This window comes from Phoenix dactylifera, chromosome 3, assembly GCF_051530095.1.
Source record: "Phoenix dactylifera cultivar Ajwa chromosome 3, Ajwa_hap1_PhDact_Kaust_v1.1, whole genome shotgun sequence".
In the NCBI taxonomy this organism is placed as follows: domain Eukaryota; kingdom Viridiplantae; phylum Streptophyta; class Magnoliopsida; order Arecales; family Arecaceae; genus Phoenix; species Phoenix dactylifera.
The window spans coordinates 27472222-27496058 of NC_143192.1; positions in this window are offsets into that span (position 1 = coordinate 27472222).

Genomic DNA, 23837 nt, shown 5'->3' on the forward strand with positions numbered 1-23837 from the left:
ACTTTACGCCAGAGATTGCCTAAATATAAGCAAGCACATATCACTTGAACTAAAGAGATAGTTTCATTAACCAAGATGGTTCAAGGACAAGTATGTGAGGCAATAGGAAGTTTTATCAAGGTCAAATCAATTTCTCAAAAACGATTTAGTTTAGATTTTATTTGCTTAAGATAATTATCAATAAGATATTTTAGCTAAGTTTTAATCAATTTTATCTTAAACAGTTGTTTCTATCAAAAATTCAGATTATGATTTATTTGTTATCAATAAAATAAGATTCATTAAAGTTAGATTGAAGTCTTGCCCAAGTGCACATAATGAGCATACATTCTGGTCTATTAGCTGTATGATGAAATAATTATTCTATCAATCTTCAATACAACTTTAAACAATAGATCTACTTTGCTCATTCTATTCAAATTCTACAAGATGGGGTCTTAGATGTACCTTCTTCATGCCAATCTTCTATAAGAGTGTTCTTGTGGACTAACATTGGTCAATGAAGATCCCCTTTCTTGTTTGTCTTAATTTGGAGTTTGAGAGAAGATGTTAATTCATTCATCACACATATTTCAAACTCACCTTACATGAGCTAAGTAAAATCTTCATATAACTCTTCATTAGTAGAACCAAAACTGATGTCATCAATGCATTCTTTGAGCAAATAAAATATTACAAATTCTTCTTTTTGATCCATAGATTTATCACTATTGCTTTCTATCAAAAAGTTTACTTAAGCTTTTATATATTAAGTTTTTGATGCTTGTATCAAATCTCATATTGCTTTATCATATATGTAATGTGTATTTTTAAGTATGGTGGTTATTTTACATAGATCTCCTTTTTAATGAAATAACCACACAAGAGTGTGTTCTACACATTCATTTGATAGAAAATAACGCTCGTAAAGCAAATAAATGATAAAGGTGATTTTTACTTCTAATTATGCAAGAATCTTATCAAGATCTATTTTATCTTTTCTTAATTTAGTCTTTTAATAGTCAAAAATTTTTCTTCATTAAGTGCATTTCTGAAAAACTCAATTTGGTTATAATTATTAACAAGTTTTCAGATTGTTATATGTAAAAGATTAACCATATACATATATAATTTGATTTTAGTATTTTGATAATAAATCATTAGTCTCATAAAGAATAAAATGAATTGATACTTCTACAACTAGAATCTTTTCATAAATGTTCTATATGCATTGCTTGATGAATGATATCCAAGGATAGAGATATCTTTATGAGATTTGGCATTATTTTCATAAGAACATATCAAGCATAACGTGTATGACTGAAAAATATGAAGGATATGCAATGGTTCATTTTTCATTTTTCAGAAGATCAAAAGGAGTTTTCATCAAAAATAGATCTAATAGAAATCATATGTATGACAAGCGGTGATGATAGCTTTTAAAAATCATTTAAGTAGATGACTATCATACACAATTGTCTTTTTCATTTCTTCAAGAATTCTATTAAGTATTAACCCTATTTTACTTAAGGTGTCCTTGGTGCTGAAATAATTAATTTCTGTATAAACTTTATCAGGATTTTGGTTTTCAACACTGTGCCATGATACTCTTTATCTTCACAGTTTGGAAACCTTTATCATTTGAAACACTTTTACATGATTTAGCAAATACAGAAAATATTTCAATTTTATTTGCCAAGAACACATCCAATGTAAGCTTTTGAAAACTTAGTGATGGAAACAACATCTTTAGATTTAGAAATTGATTTTGTTTGTTTCCTTAGTTAACATGCATAGCAAGCTTTGACCTATCAGAATATAATCTAAGTAAGCCTATGACAAAGTCTTTTGAAATTAGGTCCATACTAGCATAAGGTAAGTTTTCATGCCAAAAAGAATTCTTTGATCTTAGTATTTAAGCACATGTATTCAAAAGGTACACCAAGTACACATTCTCGTATTTATTGTCAATAAGGATAATGCCGTGGATAATAATTCTTAATCAAGCATATAGAGAATTCATAGAGTTATCTTTAATAATGATTAATCATTTAGCAACTTTATCCAATGGTGAGTAAAGTATCTTATAATGTGAAGTGATTTGGTTATATTTCCAAAAATATTTTCTATATCACAAAACACATGCAATTCATACTTTAATCAAATACTAGAACAAGAATAATGATGAGATGCAAGAATTACTAATTTTCTTATTCTTATTATTATTACGTTTACTAAAAGACTATATTTTTTTGAGTTTCAATGTGTCTAGAACACCCATTTGTATGAATCTATTTGGTCCATGGGTATCTTGGCACACCTATGTCTACATCCTCATATTTTCATTTTGGGTACCCAAGCTTGCTTGGGTCCTTGAGAGTTAGGACATAAGGTTCCTTTTGGAACCCAAATTTGTTTAATTCTAATAACTTTACCATTTGATTTAATTGTGTTAGAATGATGGGAAAAGTTGTTATGCCCATTCTTTTCATATTTGAAATAGGTTATCTTATTTAAGGGTTTGCTTGGTGAATTGATAACCCTTTTATCTAAAGATTTATTGTTAAGTAAAAGAGTCAAGTCAAGTTTTGATTTATCAAAATCAGCATGTTGGCTTTCAAACATTATTTTTAATCTTTCTGAACTTACAGTGAATTTGTTAATAACAGATCTTAATTGGTTAATTTCTTTGCTTAAGTTTTGATTTTCTTTAATTAGGTTCTGATTTTTCTGGATCAATTGTTCTGATTTGACCGTAAGGTTTCATTTTCAGAATTTAGTTTATCTTGTATTTCATCATTAGAATTCCTCTCTTTTGAAATTTTTAGATTTAGTTTCTTAAGATGTTTATTCTTCACAGCTAATTTTCTACATTCATCATACAAATCATGAAAAGCATTTAATAATTCATCATAAGAAAATTCTTCTAGAAAATCATTTGATGTAAAAGTAGGTTCAGTTTTTACCTTGTCTTCTTGTGCCATAAAGCACAGGTTAGTTACCTCTTGTAGTTCCTTGGAGCTAATATCTTCATTGTTGCTCCTAACTTTTATTTTCTTGCTTGACTCTTTCTTGGTCAAGGCTTTCTTCCTTTTTATCTCTTTCTTCCTTTCTTCTTGCTTCCTCTTCTTCTTTGTCTTTAGGAAGCTGATTTGCCTTCGAGTCGACTCGGACCTTATAGGAGTCGACTCGGTTAACTTGAAAGTCGACTCTAAAATACTTGGGGTCGACTCGACTGAGATGGAAGTTTCAACACCTTTTTCTGCAGTCTCATTGTTAGTATGCAATTGAAGTACATGTGAGCTACTCTGAGATTTCTCATAAATATTTTCTAAAGTATCCCAGATCTCCTTTGCAGATAAGCATGCAGAAATTTCATTAAACATTGTTTCTTGAATCGCACAATATAATATGTTCATAGCATTAGCATTTAATTGTGCTAAGTCCTTTTCATTAAAAGTTTGAGAGAGTGTGTGAGGGTCATTTATTATGATTTTCCAATAGTAATAGTTTTGTGATTGAATAAAGATGCGCATGCGTATTTTCCAATGTGCATAGTTTATGCCATTAAATAGTGGAGGTGTGTCAATCGCTTGTCCTTCTCCTAGAAAACTATCTATTTGAGTTGTCATGATCTTTGGCTCTAGTCGGTTAAGACTACAAATAATATTTGAGCACCTGCTCTGATACCACTTGTTGCCCAAGGTGACAACCCAAGAGGGGGGGGGGTGAATTGGGTCTTTTAAAACTTTTAAACTACTTCTAATCTTTTAGATTAATTATGCTAAGTTGTATGGATGCTTAGTGAAGCTTAACCTTAGCAAGAGTATGATTCTAATCTAATCAACTATTAAGCAGTGGGTTCAATAAAAGATTAGTCTAATTTTGCCCTAGTATGCTATTCAATTTAATGATTGAGTAAATTGATTATGCTTGCAACTAAAGGATGCACGAAGAAGAGTTAAGCAAGCTTAATATCTAAGTAAGTGAGTGAGGAGGTCAGTCAACAAAGAGCATCACAAACACAACAAAAATATAGTGGTTCGGTGCATCCCAGCACCTACATCCACTCCCCAAGACCTCTTGGGAATTCCACTATAATCCTACAGATTACAGCCGGTTGTTTTACAAGCTCACAACCCAACTTGTTGTTTTACGAGCGCACAACGAACTCGGTCGGTTTTCCCAGGCTCACCGACTAGAACCACTCCGATTGTTTTCCTGGGCTCACAATCAAACCCTTACACGTTGGTTTTACCCTCGGCTCACCAACAAACCTAAACCCCGTTGGTTTTCCCCTTGGCTCACCAACAAACCTTAAACCCCGTTGGTTTTCCCTTTGGCTTACCAACAAACCTTTAACCCCTTGATTCAATCCCTTGATTGAATCAAGTTACAAGATATTAAAACAAAGGATAAAAACAAATCAAAGCTTCTTAAACAAGCAAATATAACAATGTAAACAAATAAAGTAAAGAGAAGCCCTCAAACGAGTTTTGAAGATGGAGGAGCTCGACTTCTTCTTTACTTGACCCTCTTCTGATTTGGCACGAAGTAGAGGATCACCGCGGCAGCACACGGATGGTGAGGAAGCTTTGGAATACACTTGGAAGCTCTTCTTCTCTCTATTTCACTTTGAATGGCCCTTATTGTGCTTATGGGAGATTTCCCTTGGAATCTCTTCCCTAAATGTGTTCTCCTACTTCCATGCCTTCTCCCCTAGCTCTCTTTTTGTTTTTATAGCTTTAGATGGAGTGGAAACAAGAATATAGCCGTTAGAGACAAAAATAGAGCCGTTGGAACCAGTCTGCAGCTCCTGACAATATGACCGTTGGTTTTGGAGTCGACTCGCGCGATCAGGAGTCGGCTCGGCTGTAGCAGGAGTCGACTCGAGCTTTTCCGGAGTCGACTCGGCAACTGTTCCAAGTTTGAATTAAAGTTGCCGTCTTGACTGGGAGTCGACTCGACTTAACCCGGAGTCGACTCGCCAACTTCTGGTGCTGACCTGGCAATTTTGGAGTCGGCTCATCCTCTGTAGTCCGTGGATCCAAATTTGAATTTTGTCCACTCGAGTCGACTCGACTGTCCTGGGAGTCGACTCGAATCTCAGAGCCCGAACTCCCGATTCTCTGTCTTTTGGCTCATCCAGTCTTGGAGTCGACTCGAACTTCCTTGGAGTCGACTCGGCTCTCAGTTTCCGAAAGTTGGTCTTCTGCCATCTTAGTGTAGCGCTGCCTTGGAGTCGACTCGAGCTGTCTGGGAGTCGACTCGAATCTTAGAGGCAGTAACTTGGTTTTTCTGTCTGTTGATGGTCGCGGAGTCTCGGAGTCGACTCGTGCAATGCGGGAGTCGACTCGAATCTCAGAGTCCCAAAAATGCTCTCTGACTTTTTCCTTGTGTTCCGCTGAGAGTCGACTCTTGCTTTCTTTGGAGTCGACCTACCAACCATCGGAGTCGACTCCCGTTCCACTGGAGTCGACTCGAATCTCAGACCCGAAAACTGCTCTCTGACTTTTCTGCCTGTGACTCCTAGGAGTCGACTCATACTTCTCCGAAGTCGACTCATACTTCTCCGGAGTCGACTCGAATTCCACTGGAGTCGACTCGAAGACTGTTCTTTTGAATTTTTCTTTTGATTTTACTCCTCCAATTTGAATCCTTTGAACTTTAAACTTTGGGCCAATAAATTGTAGCTTTCTTCCAACTTGAGAGCTTTGGAGGCCTTCTTGTGTTCTCCCAACTTGCTATGTTCCTTGCAAAATAAATATCTTTCTCCTTGCAACATAAACATTAGTATCTATACTTCAAGGTTTTGTGATCATCAAAATCAATCTATGAATCAATCTTTGGGTCATCAATCACACCCTGCAGGTTCTGCACTGCCTTCGCGAGGGTGCGAACCTGCTGGGCTAACTGGTCGAACTGAGCGGCTTCGACCATCTGAATGGGGGGTGGAACGGTGGAGTGTTGCTGAGAATGTGTTGGAGACGCAGCGGCCTCCCGGCCGGAGGCGCGAGAGGCCCCGCGACCGGAGGCATTGGAAGCTCCACGACCACCTCGCCGTGCCATTACGATCGCTCTGAGATTCGGGCCCTTCCTCTAGCACCAACTGTTGCTGGTGGTCCAAACCGAGAACGATTGGCACAGCGGTGTGAACGGAATTCCGTCTGAGTTGCCTTGGTTGGTGTTGATTGCGCTCCACCTTCCACCGGAAAACCTGCAAGCAAGCCTCGCACCACCACTGGGGTAGTGGGGGCCCTCCGACGATCAAGTCAGAGGAGATTGGAGGAGAAGGAGAGATAATAGTAGCAAGTAGGAGAATGCACTTGAAGTTTTTGCTTACCTCCCCCCTTATCCCCCCAGCCGCATATATACCAGGCTGGGGGGTCCTTCTGGGGGGTTGGTCATCGTGTGGCACGATGGAGTTGCCACTGACATGGCCGTTACAGGGCGTCGTGGGGCAGCGCTGGGTACGGCCATGACGGGGCGTAGAGGAGCTCCGCTTTGTACGGCTGTTACAGGAGATCGTGGAGCAGCGCCGGATACGACCGTTGCAGGGAGTAGTGGAGCAGAGGGTCGCGGCGTGCTTCAGGGGAACAGCCTGTCGTTGTCGAGAGATTGCCGACTCGGGGTCGGATTGCTGGATCAAGGGGCAGCCGACTCGGGGTCGGGCTGTGAAGCCGAAGATATCCGACTCGGGGTCGGGTTACTGGATCAAGGGGCAGCCGACTCGGGGTCGGGCTGCGAAGCTGAAGATATCTGACTCGGGGTCGGGTTACTGGATCAAGGGGCAGCTGTAGTCTTCTTGGGCGCGCGTGCCGGTCACGTGGGGCATGGTGGCCGAGTTTTCCCGTAACAATAGCTCTGCTGCATTTTCTCATTGAATACCACATCATTACTACGAATGATCTTCCTGTGTTCGGGATCCCAAAGCCGGTACCCAAACTGCTGACCTCCGTATCCAACGAAAATGCACTTCTTTGATTTGGCGTCTAGTTTGCTTCTTTGACTGGAATCAACATGGACATAACCGGTACAGCCGAATACTCGTAAATGCGCCAAATCAATCTTCTTCGCTGTCCATGCTTCCTCAGGAATCCCAAATTCAAGTTTCTTTGATGGCCCTCTGTTGATCAAGTAGGCAGCAGTGTTAACTGCTTCCGCCCAAAACTGCTGTGGCAATCCAGCATGTATCCTCATACTCCTGGCACGCTCATTAATTGTTCTGTTCATCCTTTCAGCAACTCCGTTTTGTTGTGGTGTCCCTGGAACTGTCCTCTGCATGACGATTCCAGCATCTGCACAGTAGTTCTCAAACTCCCTGCTACAATACTCACCACCGTTGTCCGATCTCAGGCATTTCAACCTCTTTCCTGTCTCGAGTTCTACCATCACCTGCCATCTCCTGAAGACCCCAAATACCTCTGACTTGTGCTTCAAGAAGAACACCCAAAGCTTTCTGGTAGCATCATCAATAAAAGTAACATAGTACTGAGATCCACCAATGGAAGAAACCGGTGCAGGCCCCCACACATTCGTGTGCACGAGATCTAGCTTTTCTTGCTTCCGAGGTTTACCTTCTTTGTTGAATGAAACACGCTTCTGCTTTTCGAGAACACAATCCTCACAGAAGTCCATCTCAACACTCCTGAGACCCTGCAGCTTTCCCAACTGGTGCATCACCTCAAGTCCCTGATAACTCATGTGCCCTAGTCTGCAATGCCATAACTTGGTGTCCACATCTGCTGCAACAACTCCAATAGAGTTCTCCGTGCCGTTGGTGACATAAAGTGTCCCAACCTTCTTGCCACTAGCCACCGTCAACGAACCTCTGATATCTTCCACTGATCAGCTGTGAAAGTAGTCTTGTACCCCTGGCTCGCCAACTGTCCAACAGAAATCAGATTCCTCTGCAGTTGAGGCACGTGCCGTACGTCCTCAAGCTCAAGTAAAGATCCGGAAATCAACTTCACTTCCGCGCTTCCCCTTCCTTGTATGGTGCAAGGCTCTCCATCCCCTAGGTAGACTTTGCCGAAGTCTCCCTTCTCATATCCTCCAAGAAGCTTCCGTTGGGATGTAGCATGGAAAGACGCGCCCGAGTCTATCACCCAAGACTCGTCACAGGTAGATAAAGATAGAACGAGGGCATCCATGTCACCGTCTTCAGCAAGATTTGCCAGATCCTTGCTGACTCCTTCGGTGTGGTCGCCTTGCTTCCCTTTAGGAGATTTGCAGTCCCTCCTAAAGTGCCCTGTCTTTCCGCAGTTCCAGCACTTCGCTCCCTTGTTCTGAGGTGCTCGAGACCTGCTGGATCTCGACTTCGAGTCGCTTCGAAATCGACCGTCCTTCTTTTGTCTTCCCCGGTCAGAGGTGTTTAGTGCACTTCCAGACGACTCCGTAGCTCCAGAAGATTTTCTTCTTGCTTCTTCACTCAGAAGCACTCCCACAATGTCATCAAAAATCAACTTCCCCGTCGCCGAAGAGTTGCTCACCGCCATCACCAGGCCCTCCCAGCTATCAGGCAATCCGGAGAGGATTAGCAATGCCCGAATCTCATCGTCAAAACTAATCTCCACTGACTCCAACTGGGCCGTGAGTCCATTGAACTCGTTGAGGTATTCTGCTACGCTGCCGCCATTTTTCATACGAAGATTAAACAACCTCTTCATGAGAAATACCTTGTTTGATGCTGAGGGTTTCTCATACATCCGTGACAATGTTGCCATCAACTCCATCGTCGTCTTCTCGTTTTTGATGTTGAATGCCACTTGGGATGCAAGTGACAATCTAATGGTGCCGAGCGTCTTCCGATCGAGGACCTCCCAGTCTTCATCGGACATCTTCTCTGGTTTCTTTGCTCTACCTCCAAGAGGTAAATAGAGATCCTTCTGGTAAAGGTATCCTCTATTTGCATCTTCCAGAACCCGAAGTTCGTGCCATTGAACTTCTCAATTCGCAACTTCCCTTCATCCGCCATTGCAGAAAACCAATAGCTCTGATACCACTTGTTGTCGGCACCCACGTCGGAACCCACTCACACCGGCGCCGCCACCGACGTCGGACAAGCAAGAGAGATACAAACGGATAAGCACTCTCTCGCTCCCTTGACACCGGACTCAAGGATCACCTCTTCGCTCCGCCTACGAAGGGCAAAAGATTACCCCTGGTATCAGTAGGGTAAAATACTTGAGCACCGCAACGGATTATCAAAGATCAAAGGAAGGAGAAGGAAGAAAATAGCAAAGCAAATACAAAGATGTAACGAGGTTCGGCTACAAGTAGCCTACGTCCTCCACCGCTCCAAATCTCAATTAGGATGAACTGATTACAGAGATAGCACACACCCGAACGATCACAAGCGATCGATCTACAAGAGATTCACACAGAATTCCCTTTGCACAAGAAGTAGGATCCCAATCCTCTTCTTCTCTAGAACCCTAGCCTCACAAACAAGAGTCTCTCTCAAAAATACGGCCAATCCACCTTACCCTAGGGCTCTCATAAGTCCTATATATAGTCTCAAGACCTTCAGATGATCATAGCCGTCAAAACGCCAACAAAACCCCAAAAGTAAGCTCATCCGTATGATTCCCGCGAGCCCGAGTCGACTCGGCTGAAGTCCGAGTCGTCTCTGGCACGTCTGAACAACTTCAGCTGTAACTGGCACGATCTCGAGTCGACTCGACACAGGCCTCGAGTCGACTCGACTGTTTCCGAGTCGACTCGACTGTAGCTCGAGTCGACTCTGACAGTCCAGACAGAAACATGGTTTTTGCGGCTTTTCTCCTCTCGGGTCGACTCGACAGGCCTCGAGTCGACTCGACTGTTCCCGAGTCGACTCGACTGTAGCTCGAGTTGACTCCGACAGTCCGCCAGACTGAACTATGCAGAATTAATTCTCCTTCAATTCTCTTCATCATCAAAGGTCTCCACATACCCCAACAGAGACTTGAGTCCACAGTGTAGGGACACTGAAGTGATAGTGCAGGTGCTTGTTAGAGAACAAGGGTACTGAGCGTGACCAAGACAAGAAGTCACTTGGATGTCTATCCACTCGTCAGTGACTTGCTTGATGTTGCAGTAGTATGACTGGTCCTTTGACCTGCGGTGCTTCAGCTACTCACAGTGAGGTTATTGTAGTTTGACTACACGTATACATGGTCTCTAGTCATATGGGTCCTTGTAGTGTAGATTGGCTGCAGTAAGTTCACTGTAGGAGTAGGGTATGCACTTACATGGAATCTATCGACCTTGATAGAAGAGGAGTGATCCTATGTGATTTGTTAGACTGAGTTCTAAGACCTTGGCCAGGGCAGTAATATAAAGTGGAGAAAGAGTTTTCCACTAACGAACTCGAGTCGAATAAATCTTGACATATGACAGACGAAGGGGTTTGACGAGTTATCCATGACCTCCGTCCTGTAGGGATACACGATAGTAGGACTGTATCACACGATAACTGCACCTAGAGGTTCATCATTCTATTCTACTGGGAAGCCACTACATGCTGCTAGGTGTCACTGGTGGATGGTGGGACTCACAGGGATTATCTCGATGATCGATAAATCCTAATGAGTAGAGTTGGAATCGTTCCAATCCATTGAAAGAAGTTTTCAATGATATTGTGATAGAGATCATAATATATCTCACTACCAGTCAGAGTAGAACCTATGGGGTCACACACACTAGAAGTATTGACCGATCCGATGGTTGAATCGTGATTAGGAATCACAAGTAATCAATTCGATTGATATTCAGTTGAAGAAGGAACAAAGGGAATTAATTAATTGGACTTGAAACAAGAGTCCTACTTCAAGTAGGATTCCTAGAGTCCTAATTGGATTAGGACTGGGAATCCTAGTTGGAGTAGGACTGGGATTTCTACTTGAAATAGGATTCCTACAATCCTAATTAGATTAGGAGTTTTGAATTAAAATTGGATTCCTACTTGGAATAGGATTCCTAGAAGACCTAATTGGATTAGGACTTTGAATTCAAATAAGAGTCCTAATTGGATTAGGACTAAAATTATATATGTCCTAATTTGGATTAGGGTTTCTTAAGTCACAATTAATTATTAATCTAATGAATCAATAAGACTCCTAATTGGATTAGGATTGAAGAGTTCAATTGGGTCAAAATTGATTTAAGTTCTAATTGGATTAGGACTTACCTAGATTGGATCCAAATTGGTTCACCCTTGGGCTAAGCCTAATTGGATTAGGGCTTGACCACATTAGGGCATTTCAAACCCTACTTAATGTGGATTAGGGTTTACCATGAGGAGGGGCATATGCCCCTCCCTTTTCCATGTGGAGAAGGGAGAAGAGAAGGGGGCCGGCGCCCCCTCTTGGAAAGATGTCAAGGGCTCCTAAATTGTAGGAGCCCTTCATGTCTATAAGAGAGGCACTAGGGTCGGCGCCCTAGATTGAACTTTTCCTCCTTCCAAGCCGTGGCCTCCCACCCTCTCTTCCCCCTTGGTTCAGCCGCAAGCAAGGAAGAACATCCAAGGTGTTGGCGGCTTCTTCCCTGCTCCATCCTTGTTCCAACGCAAGGAAGAAAAGAAGGCTGCGTGGGGATTCTTCTTCTTCCACTTCTTCATCCTTCTTCTTCCTCCTCTCAAGTGCATTCAAGAGTTGAAAGAAAGAGAGGAGATCAGCCATTAAAAGCCATCTCTGCAAGGGAGCTAGCACCCCGGTGAGATAGAGAGCTTGGATCGAATCCTGCTTCGTGTGGATACCCGTAGAGGCCGGACACTTGAACGGCTTCAAGCGAACCTTCATCCTAGACCACGAACTTCAGTTTGCGGTGATCATCTACCCGCACAAGGTGAAGATCTGATCTTCCTAAAGGTTTAAAAAGTTTTAATTCTTATCTAACTACGAACGATTCATGAAACAACGTTCATGCGATGAACGTCGATCCCGCTTATGCCGATTCCGCTGCCATCTGAATTTTTTTGAAATATCAGCGGCATGGGCGGGTTCCCAACACCAGGGGCTCATGAATGACATATTCAGACCATTACTACGACGGTATGTCCTTGTATTCTTCGATGACATACTGGTTTACAGTCGTTCATGGCAGGAGCACCTAGAGCACTTAGAGGAAGTGCTGAAAATTCTGCGCAGAAATCAATTGAAGGTAAAGCGATCCAAGTGCCTATGGGCCGAGCCGAAGGTCGAGTACCTAGGCCATGTCATCTCTGCTGCAGGTGTGGAGTTGGACCAAGCAAAGATACATTGCATGACCGAGTGGCCGCTACCCAAGAACCAAAAGGAGCTGCGAGGATTTTTGGGCCTAACCGGTTATTACCGCCGGTTTGTGGAGGGATATGGAAAGATCGCCGCGCCACTGACCCTGTTGCTGTGAAAGGGCGAGTTTAGATGGACCGAGGCAGCGACGGAAGCGTTCGAAAAGCTCAAGGAAGCCATGACGACGGCCCCGGTTTTGGCGCTACCCGATTTCGCCAAACCGTTTGTAGTCGAGTGCGATGCTTCCGATGCTGGCATTGGTGCTGTTTTGATGCAGGAGGGACGGCCAATTGCTTTCATGAGCAAGGCGTTGTCCCCTAGGACCCGTCTGATGACCCAAAGATTGATTTAAAGATTGATTTTGATGATCACAAAAACCTTGAAGTATAAATACTAATGTTTGTGTTGCAAGGAGAAAGATATTTATTTTGCAAGGAACATAGCAAGTTGGAAGAACACAAGAAGGCCTCCAAAGCTCTCAAGAAAAGTTGGAAGAAAGTTACACTTCATTGGCCCAAGTTTCAAGTTCAAAGGACTCAAGTTGGAAGAGCAAATTCAAAGAAAAATCCAAAAGAATAGTCCTCGAGTCGACTCCTGGATAGTACGAGTCGACTCCAGAGAGTAACAAGGCAGAAACACAGAGAAGCTATTTTGGACCCTGAGAGCCGAGTCGACTCCAATGGTTGGCAGGTCGACTCCAAAAGAAGCGAGAGTCGACTCTCAGAGAAATACAAGGCAAAAAGTCAGAGAGCCAATGTCAGACACTGAGAGCCGAGTCGACTCCCGCAAAGTCCGAGTCGACTCCAAGACAGCACAACCCCAAAGACAGAAGACAGTATTTTCGTCTCTGAGAGGCGAGTCGACTCCAAGACAGTTCGAGTCGACTCCAAGGCAGCGCGACCCCAAAATACAGAGGATCAGTTTTCGGGCTCTGAGAGCCGAGTCGACTCCAAGAAAATCCGAGTCGACTCGAGGAAGAAAATCAGAAAATATGTCCTCTGGATTCCTTGGGATGAGCCGACTCCAAGAGTGCCAGGTCAGCTCCAGACTTTGGGGAGTCGACTCCGGGATAAGTCGAGTCGACTCCCAGTCGAGACAGCACTTTAATTCGAATTTTGAACAGTTGCCGAGCCGTCTCCAGAAAAGCATGAGTCGACTCCTGCAACAGTCGAGTCGACTCCAGATCGCGCGAGTCGACTCCGATCCCAACGGAAACTTTTTCAGGAGTTGCAGACTGTGCACAACGGCTCTATTTTTGTCTCTAACGGCTAGATTTCTATTTCCACGACATGTAAAGCTATAAAATCAAGAGGAGAGCTAGGGGAGAAGTGATGGAAGTGGGAGAGAACACTTAGAGAAGAGATCTCAAAGAGATTACAAGGGAAATCCTCCATAAGCACAAAAGGGCCATCCAAAGCGAAATAGAGAAAAGAAGAGCATCCAAGTGAATCCCAAAGCTTCCTCTCCATCTGTGTGCTGCCTCGGTGATCCTCTACTTCGTGCCAAATCAGAAGAGGGTCAAGTAAAGAAGAAGCCGAGCTCCTTCATCTTCAAAACTCGTTTGAGGGCTTCTCTTTACTCTATTTGTTTATATTGTTACATTTGCTTGTTTAAGAAGCTTTGATTTGTTTTAACCTTTGTTTTAATATCTTGTAACTTGATTCAATCAAGGGATTGAATCAAGGGGTTAAGGTTTGTTGGTGAGCCAAAGGAAAAACCAACGGTGTTAGGTTGTGGTTGGTGAGCCTTTGGAAAACCAACTGGGTTGATTGTGAACCCGAAAAACAATCGTTGTAAGGTTGTGGTTGGTGAGCCTGTAGAAAAACCAACTGGGTTTGATTGTGAACCCGAAAAAACAATCGGTTGGTTCTAGTCGGTGAGCCTGTGAAAACCGACCGAGTTCGTTGTTATCTCGCAAAACAACAAGTTGGGTTGTGAGCTTGTAAAACAACCGGCTGTAATCTGTAGGATTATAGTGAAATTCCCAAGAGGTCTTGGGGAGTGGATGTAGGTGCTGGGGTGCACCGAACCACTATATGTTTGTTGTGTTTGTAATGCCTCTTGTCATTGTCTAACTTACTCACTTACTTACTTAGATAAATTGCTTGCTTAACTCTTATCCGCGCATCCTTTAGTTTCAAGCATATTCAATCAAGTCACATTCTATACATCAAACTGTTGCTAAGTTTAAATTTCACTGTGCATCTATACAACTCAGCATAATTAATTGAAAAGTTTTAGAAGTAGTCTAAAAGTTTTAAAAGACCCAATTCACCCCCCCTCTTGGGTTGTATCTACTGGGCAACAAGTGGTATCAGAGCAGGTGCTCAAATATTATTTGTAGTCTTAACCGACTAGAGCCAAAGATCATGACAACCCCACATAACGTATTACTTGCTGAGGGACTTTCCACAAACAGACCTCCACTGTTTGATGGATCTAACTATATTCAATGGAAAGCTAGAATGAAAATCTTTACTCAATCACAAAACTATGAGTTATGGAATGTCATAACAAATGGCCTACACACACCCACGAAATTAATTGAAAGTATGTTCGATAAAAATTTGGCTGAACTAAATGCTAAGGCTATGAACCTTCTCTACTGTGCATTTAATAAAAATATTTTCAACCAAATTTGTATATGTTCATCTGCCAAACAAATATGGAATACTCTTGAAGCAACTTATGATATTTCTGAAGAACCCCATGTTAGTTTACTTGAGGATAATTGCAAGACTAACATTGAGCATGCAGGAAACACTCTAAATCAGGAAGAAAGATTCAAAAGCTTCCTAAAGACAAAGAAGAAGAGGAAGCTAGAAGAAAGGAAGAAAGCCTTGACCAAGAAAGAGTCAACCAAGAAATTAAAAGTTAGGAGCAATAATGATGATATTAGCTCCAAGGAACTACAAGAGGTAACTAACTCGTGCTTTATGGCACAAGAAGACAAGGTAAAATCTGAATCTACTCTTACCTCAAATGATTTTCAAGAAGAATTCTCTTATGATGAATTATTAAATGCTTTTCATGATTTGTATGGTGAATGTAGAAAATTAGCTGTGAAGAATAAAATTCTTAAGAAACTAAATCTGAAAATTTCAAAAGAAAGAAATTCTAATGATGAAATACAAGATAAACTAAATTCTGAAAATGAAATTTTAAGGTTAAATTCAGAACAATTAATTCAGAAAAATCAGAATTTAATTAAAGAAAATCAAAACTTAAGTAAAGAAATTAACCAATTGAAGTCTTTTATTAACAAATTTACTGTAAGTTCAGAAAGATTAAAAATAATGTTTGAAAGCCAACATGCAGATTTTGATAAATCAAAATTTGGCTTAACTCCTTCACTTAGCAATGAATTCCTAAAGAAAAAGGTTATCAATTCACCAAGCAAACCATTAAATAAGATAACTTATTTCAAACATGAAAAGAATGGGCATAACAACTTTACCTATTGTTCTAACATAATTAAATCAAGTAGTAAAGTTATTACAATTAAACAAATTTGGGTTCCAAAAGGAACTATATGTCCTAACTCTCAAGAACCCAAGCAAGCTTGGGTACCCAAAATGAAAATATGAGGATGTAGATTAAGGTGTGCCAAGATACCCATGAAACAAATAGAACTTTCATACAAATGGGTGCTCTAGACACACATTAAAGAGTGAAACTTAAAATACACTTATGAAAAGTAATTAAAAAATTAATAATAATGAAATCAGTAACCCTTGCATCTCATCATTACTTTTGCTTTAGTATTTGATTAAAATATGAATTGCAAGTATTGATCAATTTTGTGATATAGAAAATATTTTTAAAAATATTATCAAATCACTTCATTTTATAGTATGATTTGCTCACTATTGGATAAGTTGCTAAGAATAACTCTATGAATTCTCTATATGCTTGATTGAGAGTTTTTATCTATGGCATTATTGTTTATCGATCATAGATATAAAAATGTGCACTTGGTATGCCTTTGAATATATGCACTATGAATACCAAGATTAAAGAAACCATCTTTGGGATATAAAATCAACTCATTCTAGTATGTACTTAATCTCAAAAGACCTTGCCTTTGGCTTACTTAGAGTATCTTCTGAAAGGTCAAAGTTTACTATGCATGTTAACTAAGGAAACAAACAAAAATCAATTTTTTTTTAATCTAAAAATGTTGTTTCCAACACTAAGTTTTCAAAAGCTTACATTGGTTTTGTTCTTGGCACTTAAATTGAAATATTTTCTGCATTGGCACAAACTCACAAAAAGGAATCAAATGAAAAAGGTTTGCAAACTATGAATCATGGCATAGTGTTGAAAACCAATTTTGTATTAAGTTGTGCACAGAAGATAATATTGAATGCAATTGCTTCTGCACCAAGAACAAGATAAGTTAAAATAGGATCAATAGAATCCTTGAAGAAATGAAGAAGGAAATGTTGTATGATAGTCTAATTAAAAGCTATCATCATTGCTTGTCATATATATGGTATCTATTAGGTCTATTATTGATGAAAACTCCATTTGATCTTCTGAAAAATAGAAAATGATCTATTGCATATCTTTCATATTTTTCAGTAACTTATGATATGCTTGACATGGTCTTTTGAAAATAATGCCAAATCTGATACAGATATTTTTATCTTTGGATATCATTCATCAAGCAATGCACATAGAACATTCATGAAAAGATTCTAGTTGTAGAAATATGAATTCATTTTATTCTCTATGAGACTAATGATTTATTATCAAGATACTAAAATTAGATTATATATGTATATGGTTAATCTTTTACATATAACAATCGGAAAACTTGTTAATAATTAGAACCAAATTGAGTTTTTCAGAAATGCACTCAATAAAGAAAAATTGATAACTACTAAAAGACTAAATCAAGAAAAGATGAAATAGATCTTGATGAAATTCTTGCATGATTAGAAGTAAAGATCACCATTATCATCTGCTTGCTTTATGAGCTTTATATTCTGTCAAATGAATGTGTAGAATACACTCCTATGTGGTTATTTCATTAAAAAGGGATCTATGTAAAATAACCACCTTATTTGAAAACACTCATTACAAATATGATAAAGCAATTTGTGATTTGGAACAAGCATCAAAAGCATGATAGAATAATTATTTAATAGACCAGACTGTGTGATCATTATGTGCCCTTGTGCAAGACTTCAATCTAACTCTAATGAATCATAATTTATTGATAACAAATGAATCATAATCTGAATTTTGATAGAAACAATTGTTTAAGGCAATTTGATCAAAACTTAGCTAGCATGCCTTATTGATAATTATCTTAAGCAAATAGAATCTAAGCTAAATTGATGCTGAAAATAAGAAATTAATTTGACCTTGATGAATCTTCCTATTGCTTCACATGCTTGTCCTTGAACAGTCTTGGTTAATGAAACTATCTCTTTAATTCAAGTGACATATGTTTGCTTATATTTAGGCAATCTCTTGAGTAAAGTGACTCAACATTCAATGATTATCATATCTTAGGTTGAGTTACCTAGTTAAGAAATATGCTATATGAATGTTTTGTATCTTGAAGAAACTAATGACTTTCTTTCAAGAAAGAAAAGAATTTTGTTAATAATGCAGGATCCTTGAGCAAGAAAATGAGAGATTTCAACTTGAAGGATATCTCCACGTAAGATACAATAAACATTCTCATGCAAATAAGAGAGAGGACCTTCTTCAGCCAAAAGTTCATACATAAGAAATCTAGTAGGTATTTGACTGAAGAATGCAGAATGAATTGGTAATTCTAGATACCTCTCTCATAAATTAATTGAGCAAAGTCAATAACTTAAATCTTAGTATGGCATGGTTAAAATCTTTAATTATTAATTCCTTGATATCATGTCTATATATATGTATTCATTGACTTATGCTTTCAGAAATTGATTCATGGTTTGCTCAAATTAAAATGCACCTATGCCTATATCATAACCATGAAATACACAAGTATATGCTTAAAATTTTGATGTAAAATAACTTGTGAAAAGTTATGAATCCTTGAGCACAATGAAAATATTGTTTGCATGATATACATCTATATGATACATAAGACTATTTCTTTATTCTTCTCTTTCATGTACATTACTTGAGAATAACAAAAAGAGAGAGAGATAAAAAAAAAGAAAATGGATATTATTCAAGAGAAGGCAAGTACTCCAATCTTAAGCAAAAGCAAAACAAGCATAATATATTCGGCACATTTGTGATACTTGTGTGAACATTCTTTTGGAAGGGATAAAACTCGTAATTAATTACACTTAAATAGAAAGAGTTTCAAGTGAACATTTTAACCTTTCTATATTGCTCATCATAGGGATGGTGCCAATGGGGAGGCTAGTGGTAGTACCCGGCACTATTTGACCCAACTATTCGGTGTAGGGCATATTAGGGACGGCACAAGAGGGAGGCTAGTGGTAGTACCTCGTGCCCCTTCCAACTCCACCGGATAGGAAGCAAATAGAGTATAGAGCATAACAAAGCAAAAATGAATGACAAAGTAAATGAAAGTATAAGAAGAATCAAGTCAAGCTTTAATCACTTGGAAACACACCTTAAGAATGAAATCAGTGCAAGATTATATTTAAATAAGGAGAGTTTATTTGAAAAGAATTGATTTTGGTCCTTGACATGCTTATTCGTAATATTTCAATGCATGACTTAACACATAATCTATTTTGCATATGGCATGATGTCTTGAATTATGGGTTCTCAATATTTTGTAATGCTCCATGCTTGGATAAGTTGATTGGAATATGTCTTAACTTTGCTCACAAGTTTTTGCTTCACCCTTGCTTAAAACTAACTTGTGTTCTAATGCTTTAATGTTTGAAATACTACATAAAGTTTTTAAGTAATATTAAGAAGAAATTTCAGTTTTATCATTCACGATTATCTTTGGAAGTTAAATAGATTTACAAAATGAAGAAGAGAAGGATACTTCTATTTAGGCAAAATGAATTGATCTTGATCTATCTTTCTGCTTGCCTAACTTTGATACATAATGTCCTAATACTTGTTAAAATATCCTCCATCGTGTATCGAAACTCAATATTAAATATAAAGATTCTGAAAGTGCTCTAATGTTATTGAAATATGTGTTTTCAATCATAATGATTTAAGATGAGCTACAATGTGGAAGATACATATCTCAAATTATGACTTTGAAAGCCTCTATTGAAAATCTTTATGAAATTCAGAATCTGATTTTATATAAAAGCTTAAACTCAATATGATTTCTAAATAAAATCTTAATGTAAGAAAAACAGAATTAATTTACTTAAAATCTTGATGCCTTGGTTGATTGCTCCGATACGCATCCGAAACATATCATTATTTATCTTTAGAGTGTACCAATATTGGTCCAAATGATGTGTCTTTCGATGATCTTGATTGCAAACAAAAATCTCTAAATATATGATTTTATTTTGATATTAAAAAGATTTATTGTGCTTCATGTATACATTGCTGAAAAACTGTGATTAAGAAATTGAGTTCTATAAATATATATACCTCAATGATAATCTATATGTTTTTCTCTCCTACATTCTTAAAGACTCCCATCAGAATATATATATAGAGTAAATGATCTTAAAGCTAGAAATATTTCAGCTCACTCAAATGATTCTAAAAGAAAGAAAATGTAAATGCTTTTGAAAGAAACTGAGCTTCAAATGAATCCTTTTCTGATTAATATTTCTATACATTTTTTCTAAGATTAAGAGAAAGCATAACTTGTTCTTGAAAGATTAAAAAGAGTAATTGCCACAAATTTTGAATAATGCTATATTACTCTACATTCTCGATATCATAGAATTTCAGTTTTATTCACGATTATCATTAAAATCTGAAATTCAACAATAGAAAAGAATGATTAAAGAAGAATGCATCTTTTGAGGGGGAGCTTTAGATATTCAGTATCTCATACCTTGATTTTTATGGATTGATTTTGATGAACCTCCTTATATTGCAAGACTTGCTTTAAAGGTTGTCTATAAAGGTTGTCTTATCTCAAACATTGAGTCTTATAAAAATAAGCTGATACTTATAGAAAATATATTTGTTTTGAGATTGACAATTTTATTGAACATTATCTTCAAATTCTAAACTCTTAAATGGAATGATCAATTAAGGGGGAGAAAGAAAATTTCAGAAGGAAAGATCATATGAAACTTAATCGCATAAATCCATAACTAAATGAGAGAGAAATGAAAAGTGATCCTAATACTCTCCAATATGTATCATCTGAAATTTAATCTGAAAATCTTTACGATACATCTTGAGGCTTGTTATTTGGTTAATATATCTTATGCATCAATCATGAACCAAATTGCAATTCAAATAGTTGATCTTAAGAGCCTCTAATTTAATGAAAAAGGGGGAGAATAATGTGTTGAATTTTCTTGAGTATCTCTTAGAAAATCTATTTTGAAATTCACTAATGAGTCCTAATTGGCTTGCTCCTTAGAACTTCAATTGTGTGCCAATTCCTATTTTAATGTATCAAAAATTGCATGAATCCATATTTTGGTATTTGTGCCCCAATGCTCTTATTATCATAAAAGAATTTTGAAATCATTAAGAATTAATGATCCAACATGATGATATGTTTTTCAAGTATATAAGTTTTGATCTTATACTCTGAAAATTAATTAAATTGCTCTCATGTTGATAAAATACTTAATATATTGGGCAAAAGATCTTAAATGAACAAGCTTTCATACTTATTATTGAAGAAAGGTTAGATTTCCATTCGTGCTTTCTTTGAATATCACTCGTGGTACTTCTTGAATTAACTTAAGAAAGATTCCACCTACACTTGATTTGAAAACTATCTTTGGAATCACATTCGATGTGTTCTGCTCTGACATTATCTTAATTGGCTCTGATCTATGCTCATTAATCTTATTCTAATATTATTGCCTTGAGTTATATGATTCATATCCTTGCAATAATTTGACTTGCAAATCAGAGTACAATAAGAAAAAAGAAATATTTGAGTAGTCTTATCTTTGTGCTTAATATTTCACTATCTTTTTGATGTTGTCAAAAAGGGGAAGAAATATCTAAATATATGTTCATAATGCTTTATGTTTTGAATTGAATACAAACCAGCTTAAATTTAGATATGTTGATTATGTTAAGCTGATTAAATCTAAAGCATTATCATGAAGTATGTTTTAAATATATATGATTTCTACTTCATGCAACTTAGCTATGTACTACTTCTAGAACACAATATATTTTATATTGCATATACTCCAAGTTTTGTCATCATCAAAAAGGGGGAGACTGATGACCCAAAGATTGATTTAAAGATTGATTTTGATGATCACAAAAACCTTGAAGTATAAATACTAATGTTTGTGTTGCAAGGAGAAAGATATTTATTTTACAAGGAACATAGCAAGTTGGAAGAACACAAGAAGGCCTCGAAAGCTCTCAAGAAAAGTTGGAAGAAAGTTACACTTCATTGGCCCAAGTTTCAAGTTCAAAGGACTCAAGTTGGAAGAGCAAATTCAAAGGAAAATCCAAAAGAATAGTCCTCGAGTCGACTCCTGGATAGTACGAGTCGACTCCAGGGAGTAACAAGGCAGAAACACAGAGAAGCTATTTTGGACCCTGAGAGCCGAGTCGACTCCAATGGTTGGCAGGTCGACTCCAAAAGAAGCGAGAGTCGACTCTCAGAGAAATACAAGGCAAAAAGTCAGAGAGCCAATGTCAGACACTGAGAGCCGAGTCGACTCCCGCAAAGTCCGAGTCGACTCCAAGACAGCGCAACCCCAAAGACAGAAGACGGTATTTTCGTCTCTGAGAGGCGAGTCGACTCCAAGATAGTTCGAGTCGACTCCAAGGCAGCGCGACCCCAAAATACAGAGGATCAGTTTTCGGGCTCTGAGAGCCGAGTCGACTCCAAGAGAATCCGAGTCGACTCGAGGAAGAAAATCAGAAAATATGTCCTCTGGATTCCTTGGGATGAGCCGACTCCAAGAGTGCCAGGTCAGCTCCAGACTTTGGGGAGTCGACTCCGGGATAAGTCGAGTCGACTCCCAGTCAAGACAGCACTTTAATTCAAATTTTGAACAGTTGCCGAGCCGTCTCCAGAAAAGCATGAGTCGACTCCTTCAACAGTCGAGTCGACTCCAGATTGCGCGAGTCGACTCCGATCCCAACGAAAACTTTTTCAGTGAGTTGCAGACTGTGCACAACGGCTCTATTTTTGTCTCTAACGGCTAGATTTCTGTTTCCACGACATGTAAAGCTATAAAATCAAGAGGAGAGCTAGGGGAGAAGTGATGGAAGTGGGGGAGAACACTTAGAGAAGAGATCTCAAAGAGATTGCAAGGAAATCCTCCATAAGCACAAAAGGGCCATCCAAAGCGAAATAGAGAAAAGAAGAGCATCCAAGTGAATCCCAAAGCTTCCTCTCCATCTGTGTGCTGCCTCGGTGATCCTCTACTTCGTGCCAAATCAGAAGAGGGTCAAGTAAAGAAGAAGCCGAGCTCCTTCATCTTCAAAACTCGTTTGAGGGCTTCTCTTTACTCTATTTGTTTATATTGTTACATTTGCTTGTTTAAGAAGCTTTGATTTGTTTTAACCTTTGTTTTAATATCTTGTAACTTGATTCAATCAAGGGATTGAATCAAGGGGTTAAGGTTTGTTGGTGAGCCAAAGGGAAAACCAACGGTGTTAGGTTGTGGTTGGTGAGCCTTTGGGAAAACCAACTGGGTTGATTGTGAACCCGGAAAACAATCGTTGTAAGGTTGTGGTTGGTGAGCCTGTGGAAAAACCAACTGGGTTTGATTGTGAACCCGGAAAAACAATCGGTTGGTTCTAGTCGGTGAGCCTGTGAAAACCGACCGAGTTCGTTGTTATCTCGCAAAACAACAAGTTGGGTTGTGAGCTTGTAAAACAACCGGCTGTAATCTGTAGGATTATAGTGAAATTCCCAAGAGGTCTTGGGGAGTGGATGTAGGTGCTGGGGTGCACCGAACCACTATATGTTTGTTGTGTTTGTAATGCCTCTTGTCATTGTCTAACTTACTCACTTACTTACTTAGATAAATTGCTTGCTTAACTCTTATCCGCGCATCCTTTAGTTTCAAGCATATTCAATCAAGTCACATTCTATACATCAAACTGTTGCTAAGTTTAAATTTCACTGTGCATCTATACAACTCAGCATAATTAATTGAAAAGTTTTAGAAGTAGTCTAAAAGTTTTAAAAGACCCAATTCACCCCCCCTCTTGGGTTGTATCTACTGGGCAACACCGTCGCTGTCCACATATGAGAGGGAGATGATGGCGGTCATCCATGCAGTCACAAAGTGGAGGCCGTACCTTATCGGCCGCCGATTCATCGTTCGGACTGATCAGCAGAGCCTTCCATTTTTTCTTGAGCAGCGCATACATACTCCAGCCCAGCAGAGGTGGGTGTCGAAGCTTCTCGGCTACGACTATGAGATGGTGTACAAAAAGGGCGCAGAAAATCGAGTGGCGGATGCACTATCGTGCCATCCCGAGTCCGGCAAGTTGGCGGCTTTGACTACGCCGGTTTTTCCT